Source organism: Neomonachus schauinslandi, chromosome 8 (assembly GCF_002201575.2).
Source record: "Neomonachus schauinslandi chromosome 8, ASM220157v2, whole genome shotgun sequence".
Classification (NCBI taxonomy): Eukaryota; Metazoa; Chordata; class Mammalia; order Carnivora; family Phocidae; genus Neomonachus; species Neomonachus schauinslandi.
Window position 1 is genome coordinate 47,136,048 of NC_058410.1, and position 8,200 is coordinate 47,144,247.

The window sequence follows — 8,200 nt, forward strand, 5'->3', positions numbered from 1 at the left end:
ATTTCCCAGTACTGCTCAGCTAGAGGTGCTGGAATGTCCTACCACGGGCCCACCTACATTTGGTTTCTTGGCTGCCATGAGAAGGAAAGGTGAATATTGAGTATCTATTCTGAGGAGATGAAATCTCACCCCTGCCCCAAGGTACGATGTTGCTTTACTTACCTTACCTGGCTCTTCACTTTCCTGCTGTGTTAGAAGTGATCTCTGAAGTGGGGTTCAGGCCACTCAGGTGAGATCCTAGAACTTCCTCTTTTATCCCCAACTCATTGTCCTTGAATTGATTGTTCAAACCACATTATGGTCTTCAGCCTGATGCTGAATACAGTTCGAAGCTAAGAGCCCTACAGCTCTGACCCGGCTGTGGGTAGCAAATTCCTTTTGTTACTTGTCTCTCCTTGGATTACTCCAAGTTTGCATAGTTCCTTTGCACAGTGAACTGTCTGCTACTGCTGGAGACAGCAATAGTTATCAGGCCTTTTTCCTTCACTCTATTCCATCTCGCCCCCAGTTTGGCTGATTTGTGACACCTCAAAACCTTATTCAAGGACTTCTAGTCAAGATGGATCTATGCGGACTCACTTTGAAGCATTCCTGATGTTCCAAACACAGAGCATTAGGAGACAAATAAAAAGAGGAGAAAAAACAGACATCATCAGGAACCAAACACAAAACAAAATGAGGCAAAACTAAAAGGCACAAGGGAAGTGGTGAGAGGGGCTGAGGCCACTGCCTGCTGCATTTTGAGTTATAAGCAGAATAGGCATGGGATTTGGCTTTTTCGGGAAGCAGAAACTGACATTGATCCCTATGAATCAGATCCAGTTTCTTGAAAGCAGGAGCTGGGGTGGAATTCCCTGCACATGAAAAGAAGCTGAAGGCATAGCTGCCTGCCAGTGCAGAGGCCATGGCTAATCTAAGAGATCCATGGATATACAGCCATCATCACTAAGGGGCCATAGCTTTGAAATGTCATGTGAGACCTGATTCTAGATTAGAGACTCACAGTTTCCCTCTGTCCGGAATCCCCTTCCCACCATCACCAACTACCTGAGATCCTTCCCATCCCCCAAAGATTTGCTCAAATGCTATTTCTTCCATCAAATGCTTTTAGAACATTTTACCAGACAGAAGTAGGATGTCTTCCCAGCAGTTTTTGAGACCTGCATTTTGTGAAAGTGAAGTTTAACTATATGCTGTACTGGTAAGTCTGGCCTAGGCATATGAAGACCTCAGGCTGAATCTCTGTTCAGCCACTCACAGCTGGATAATATGAATAGTAAACTAAGCTCTCTGACCTCCATCTGCTTAGCTGTAAAAACAGGGTTGCTATGAGGGTTAACAGTAATGGGAGTCAGGCAATTAGCATGATGTCTGGCACAGAGTAAGCCTTCAATGGATATGAACTACTCTTACCAGAATTTTGGTGTACATCTTTCATACTATAAGATAAGATTTTGTGGGTAGATTTTATGCCTAAAGTGATAAGTATGGTAGAGTCAGGCTTCCTCAGCTTTGCATTCTGGTTCCATCCCTTGGTGCCTATGTGACCATGAGGTCAGCTGGGAACTGATATTGAAAAGAAACCCACCTTGAAAGAATAAAACATTCTGTTAGTAAAATCAAGATTTGTAAATCCACTCAGTCTGTACCAGAAATTAGTCAATAATACATCTGGTTTGGAAAAAAAAAAAAAAAAGATAACACCTCACACCCGTTAAGAATGGTATTCCACATATAGAAAAGAAGCAGTGTCAGTGAGGATGTGAAGAAATTGGAATCCTGTGCACTGCTGGTAGGAATATAAAATGGTGGTGCCACTATGGAAAACAATATGGTGTTTCCTTAAAGAAAATTAGAAAAAGGACTACCATATGATCCAGCAATCACACTGTGGGCATATACCCAAATAACTGAAAGCAAGGACTCAGACAGATATTTGTATACTCATGTGCATAGCATCATTGCTCATAATAGCCAAAAGGTGGAAGCTACCAAAGTGCCCATCAACAAATGAATGGATAAACAAAATATGGCTTACACATACAATGGCATATTATTCTACCTTAAAGGGGAGGAAAATTCTGACACATGCTACAACATGGATGGACTTTGACAATATTATGCTAAGTGAAATAAGCCAGTCACAATAAGACAAATATTGTATGATTCTACTTACATGTGGTACCTAGAGGAGTCAAACTGATAGAGAAAATGGGATGGTGGCTGCCAAGGGCTCAGGGGAAGGGAGAGTGGGTTGGAGTCTCAGTTTGAGAAGATGAAAGATGCACTGGAGATGGAGAGGGGGGACGTGAATGCACTCAGTGTCGCTGATGTATTCATTTAATATGGTTAAGATGGTAAATTTTATGTTTTGCATGTTTTTTCACAATAAAAAAGATGGTAAAATGTAGTGAACTAAGAGGTGTTCCACAGAATCACACAATTCCTTCATTCTTTTTCCTCCTGGCAAGTTTATTTATTATTGCTGCTTAACTTTTGTGTCAATGAGCTTATATTTCTTTCTTATTCAAATTGGAAATTGAACGTTAGATAGAATTAAGACTATTAAGACTATTAATCAAAGACATGCCAAGTGTATTTTCTATGGACTTTCTGGATTAATTTCTGATTCCAATACCCAGAACTGCCTGATGATGTGTGAATTTTAGGGGAGAGTGAAAATGTGAGTTCACATTAACATCTGATCTCTGTTATGAAAATCATCCATAGGTTAAAGAAACACCATCCTGAGTACTTTCCTACAAATAAGACGCGCACACACACACACACGGGTTTAGCTGCAAATGATAATGTAAGCAGTTCCCTGTTAGGTATAATGTTTAGCAGAGTAACTGTCTCAAAGGCAACACACACATACAGAGTAATAAAATAAAAGTGTTTTTTAAAAAATTCTCTCTTCAGTGAGTTTCTAGGTGCAGTGAGGAATTTAGGTGGTGCCAGTGGGGAGTAAAATGCTATTTAAGTCTTCTCTGCTGAGGACATATTTTCTGGTGTTTGTGCTGTATATATTTATCCCATCTGAGAGCTTGTCCCTCACACCTTTTTTTTTTCTTTTTTGAAGTAAGTCTAATAATCTTTTTCCCTGAGGCAGAGAGACGGGAGTTTTGTGTTTTCCCCACGGCATGTATGTTCCAAGGGCCACTCAATAATCAAGCAGTTAAAACAGACAGGACTCTTCATTGCTCTTTCTTACTCTCCCGTCTAAGTCTGCTACCTCAGAGACTCATTTTCCTGGACATCTGATTATCTTTTATTCCCAGCATTCCCTTTTATTACCTCTAATAATTCGTTTGACCCCTAAATTTTCCTCCAACATTCCTCCATGACCTCTTTTCAGTCTGGGGGCCCCATGTTAGGATGTGTGGAGGCCAAAAACATTTTGTCCATCGAGCAGAACAAGGAGGTGTCTTGCCCCACACTCGTCATCATAAATGACACAGGAGATGAAAGTATATTTTGGAGTGGCAAATGATTTCAATAACAAAGAATTTATAATAAAGCATGTTCACTGACCTTCATCTGGCAGTTAAGAAAGAGCTGATCTGCTTGTATTTATTTTGTTTAATTACGAGATACACTTTCACATCTCAAGTATTATTAGAATACCTCTTGGCACCATTCCCATTCCCCAAGTTTGTTGGAAATACACAAGAAATATGGGCAAAGGGCAGTGTAAAAGGCAGGAAATGAAGGAAAAGCATTCAGTGATGGGTGGAGGAGAAGCAGAAGGAAGATGAGAAATATATGTGGTGCCCATCCTGGGAAGATGACAGGAAGGACTAGATATAGGATCCTAGGTCGTGGTACCGAGGTACCTTCTTCCTTCACAATAGACATACGACATTCACAAAGAAGGGAAGGCAAACCACCTTGACTCCAGGCCAACTGACAGGCCTCCACTTTGGTGTCTTGGTAAACAGAAATATTACACATTGTTTGCCACTAACAATATTTAACAATACTGAGGTTCGTGAATTATATTCTTTACAAATTAGAGCTGATTCAAGTAATCTCTGCAGTAACATCCTTTTCACTCACTTTCTAGTGTGTTCTTGTGGAAACAGAAAAAGGGAGCTAGTTTGCAGGGAATTGTGTTTATACTGCTAAATATGGTACCTCCATGTGTACTCAAGACTGAGGAGAGTGAACGTTTGAATGACTCCCTTCATGTCCTGTGTGCTTAAAACATGCCTTTAAAAGTATCAAGCCCCTTGCCTCATCACACATCCAAAAGTCTACAGCCGTATATTTCTTATTTTCTGAAACACAAATCTTAGAAAATAAATGGGAGTTTGTGGCACAGCTTGCATATCATCCTGTATGTCTACAGAAGGGAAAAGAGGTCGGGCCAAGCTTTTCCTGTCTTCCTCCACGCCTTTCACCCATATTTCTTGTGTATCACTTGTGTGATACTTTATGGTTGTAAAGCTCCACTGTAGGCTTTGATTCTTATAACTCTGAGGTAGATAGCTGTTACCTCACTTTATCAGTAGAGAAAGAAGTCCTCTTACACGGTGTTCTAAATGGGAGGAGATTTATGAACTGCCATTCACGTGGAAAACTGCCTCCAAAAGCACAGCGTTTCTTATGCACAAAAATGTGCACTCTTCCCTTATTTCTTATATTAAATCCAAGCACCTTTGCCTGGTTTTTAATTCCCGATCCATGGTGATACCCTGCACTCTTCCCTTATTTCTTATATTAAATCCAAGCACCTTTGCCTGGTTTTTAATCCCCCCCCCAGATCCATGGTGATACCCTGCTTATCCAAACTTGTATTCCACTAGAGTGGAATTCCAAAGAGTCAGGCATGTCCCTAGAGGAGACTAAACACGTAAGAGCAGTTAAGTGTGCCAGGCCTACCTCCATGAGGCAGGTACGATGGTCTCCCCAGTTTATTGATGAGACCATACATCTCATGAGAGAGAGAAGTGGGCTTTGAGCTGAATTCTGTCTCCTTTGTGTTGCTATAGATCTTCCTGTAAGCCTCACACATGCCTTGTTAGGATGTCCTTCAAAATTGTCATCTAATATTCCCTTGAGTTCACCAGTCCATCATGACCGTACTCCCAGAGAAAAGCAGGCAAAACTACATGTTTACGGTTATGACTGAGAAGATGAGTTCAGATGTTAGCAGACCCTGTCCAAGCGTCAGCAATAGCCAAGCATCAGCAGGCCCTGTCCAAGAAAAATATTTTAATTATATTTTTTAAGGAAATAAAATTAAGGTCAGTGAGGTGGCCTCACCTGTCTAAGACTAAATTCAGCTTTCAGTTGGGCTTATAAAATTGTATTTTCTATACTGCTTTAAGAAAAAAAAAAAGCTTTCAGAGAATAAAAGATGGGGATTTATTACACTGCAATTACTTTGCAGCTTTTTATTACTATATTTCCTCTTATTCTATTGAAAAATCCATACTCTGTTTGAAAACAGATTTTTTTATTAGATTTTCAACTTGTATTAATGCTCTCCACCACGTTTAAAATATCATAGTATTATATTTCACTCTTGGTTGAGGATAAAGGAGGAGAATATATTCTTTTGCAGCCTTATGCATCTATTTCATGGAAATCGGCAAACACAAGAAGTAGGCAAACATAAAACGTATGTGTTGTTCTCACTTTTTAAAAAATCTAGTTTTCCTAATACTTTAACAAAGTGTCATATAAATACAAGTGTAAATTAGTTGAACATGGGTTTTAATAATTCTCTCCCTTATTCTCTCTGAACACCAACATTTTTAAATAGAGCCCTATAGTAAAGTTGATTAACAGCAGAAAGACAGCCAAAGACATAAAGATGATTGAATCAGTAGAGAATAAAGCAGGATGTAGATCCTTTGATATAGTTTAGAGAGGTTAAGTAGAAATAAAAGAAACAGAAAAATTTGGTTTTGAACTAAAAAGGAAGAACATTAAATTAGATCAATATGGATATGGGAAAAAGAATGAAAGAAAACATTATATAGAAACAAGATCACTCAACATTCACCTGCAAAATGAATCTTGGCATTCATATTATAATAAGTAGAAAAGGAGACAATTTCAGGTCAATCTAAGCAAAAGTTACACAGCATCTAATGTGGGAAAGATATGGAGGACCCAAAATTAAATCTAAATATGCGGGCGCCTGGGTGGCTCAGTTGGTTAAGCGACTGCCTTCGGCTCAGGTCATGATCCTGGAGTCCCTGGATCGAGTCCCGCATCGGGCTCCCTGCTCGGCAGGGAGTCTGCTTCTCCCTCTGACCTTCCTCCCTCTCATGCTCTCTGTCTCTCATTCTCTCTCTCAAATAAATAAATAAAATCTTAAAAAAAATAAATAAATAAATAAATAAATAAATATATCTAAATATGCCCCTCTCCTTAAGGTGATCTCTAACACAGGAAATACTAGAAATACATAAATATTTAAAATTCAAAGAGGAGTATGCTTGCTGTTCCTAGGAATAGAATGAATAAATGTGATGTGGAGACAGTAGTTCCCTATTAACATGCATTATAATATTAGAGAGTCATATCATGGGGTTTCAACAGAGAAAAGGAAAACAAGAATCAATCAGGCCCAATACCTTTATTCTATAAATGTGAAAACTGAGGACCAGAGATGTTAGGGGCCAAAATTTCTTAAAAGACACACAGCATTTGGTAACAATACTGTCTGGTCCGGGAACCCAAGTCTCAAAATTCCATGTATATTATTTTTGTCACTAAAAGCAGTGTTAAAATGATACTTAACAAAACATACTTAGCTACATGCCATAAATTTGTATTGTTAGCACTTCAGTGACATTGAGGATTCCCTCCCCAGCACCACAGAAAATATTTATCAATTGTGTTAACTTTTATAAATATGTTAGAAATTCAGACACATGGGGCGCCTGGGTGGCTCAGTCAGTTAAGCATCTGACTCTTGATTTTGACTCAGGTCATGATCTCAGGGTCGTGAGACTGAGCTCTGCGTTGGGCTCTGCACTAGGATTCTCCCTCTCTTTCCCTCTGTTCCTCCCCACTTTTTCTCTCTTTCTCTCTCTCCAAAAGAAAGAAAGAAGAAAGAAAAAGAAAGAAAGAAAGAAAGAAAGAAAGAAAGAAAGAAAGAAAGAAAATAAAAAGAAAGAGGAAGAAAGAAAAAGAAAGAGGAAGAAAGAAAAAGAAAGAAGAAGAAAGAAAGAAGGAAATTCAGATACAGTGACAAATCAGTCAGGAATTTGCAAGAGCATTGCCCACTCACTTGCTCAAAATCCTTTCATTAAGTTGATAGCTAGAAATACAAATTGTTGTGAAGCAAAGAAGTATTGGACATGGGGAAATAAGCTTAAAGGAAATGAAGACTGTGATGATGAAGAGCTGAATATGATTTAATAAACAGGGAAAAGAAACTAGGAGAAAACAATTCATCCCTGAAAGTAAATGAGATAAAAATTGACTGTTTTTCTCTCATTGAATTATGTTTGCCTGGTTATTACCTCATTTTCTTCCTTGGAGATGATTCTCCTGAGGTGGCATTGAGGTAAGGCCTGGAGTATCCAGGGACCAGCCCCTCCCCTGAGTTAAGCTCCCCTTACAGACTGAAAACACAGCGGGAGCTCTTGTTACCACACCCAGGGAGGACCCACTGAGGAGCCAAGCCAGAGTCAGGAAAAGCATGGCCAGGCGTGTTTGCCTCCCGCACTCCCCACTTTCTCCCTCCTTTCCTCTCTTTTTTTGATCCAGTGCCCTAACTCTCAGTACCTAAAGCCATGCCCAAGTCCTCTGGGATCTCTTTGAGGGGCCAGCATACTGTAATGTGAATTTGCTCAGTTTGGGGGAGAATGAGTATTTAAGAAAAGAAACCCAAAAAAACATGTTTCATAATAGATGATTCTGGGATGATAGAGAAAATTTTGACCTCTGTGTACCTTGGAGAAGTGACCTTCAAACTTCTATGCTCACATATCCCCTAAAAGAATTTTGAGTCTATGCGACTTTTTAAACTGAGAGTAAAACATTTGCTCAAGTCTAAATACTTGCAAAGGATATAATCTCTAATATATGGCAAATATTGAAATTTAAAATATGATATCACACTTTCAGATGTTTATAATAGCAATTTGATACCATTATCAACTGAAAATTTTACTGAAAACTCTTTCTAATGGTTATAAAATTAACATTTCTTTCCTTAAAATTGCATTATCATTTC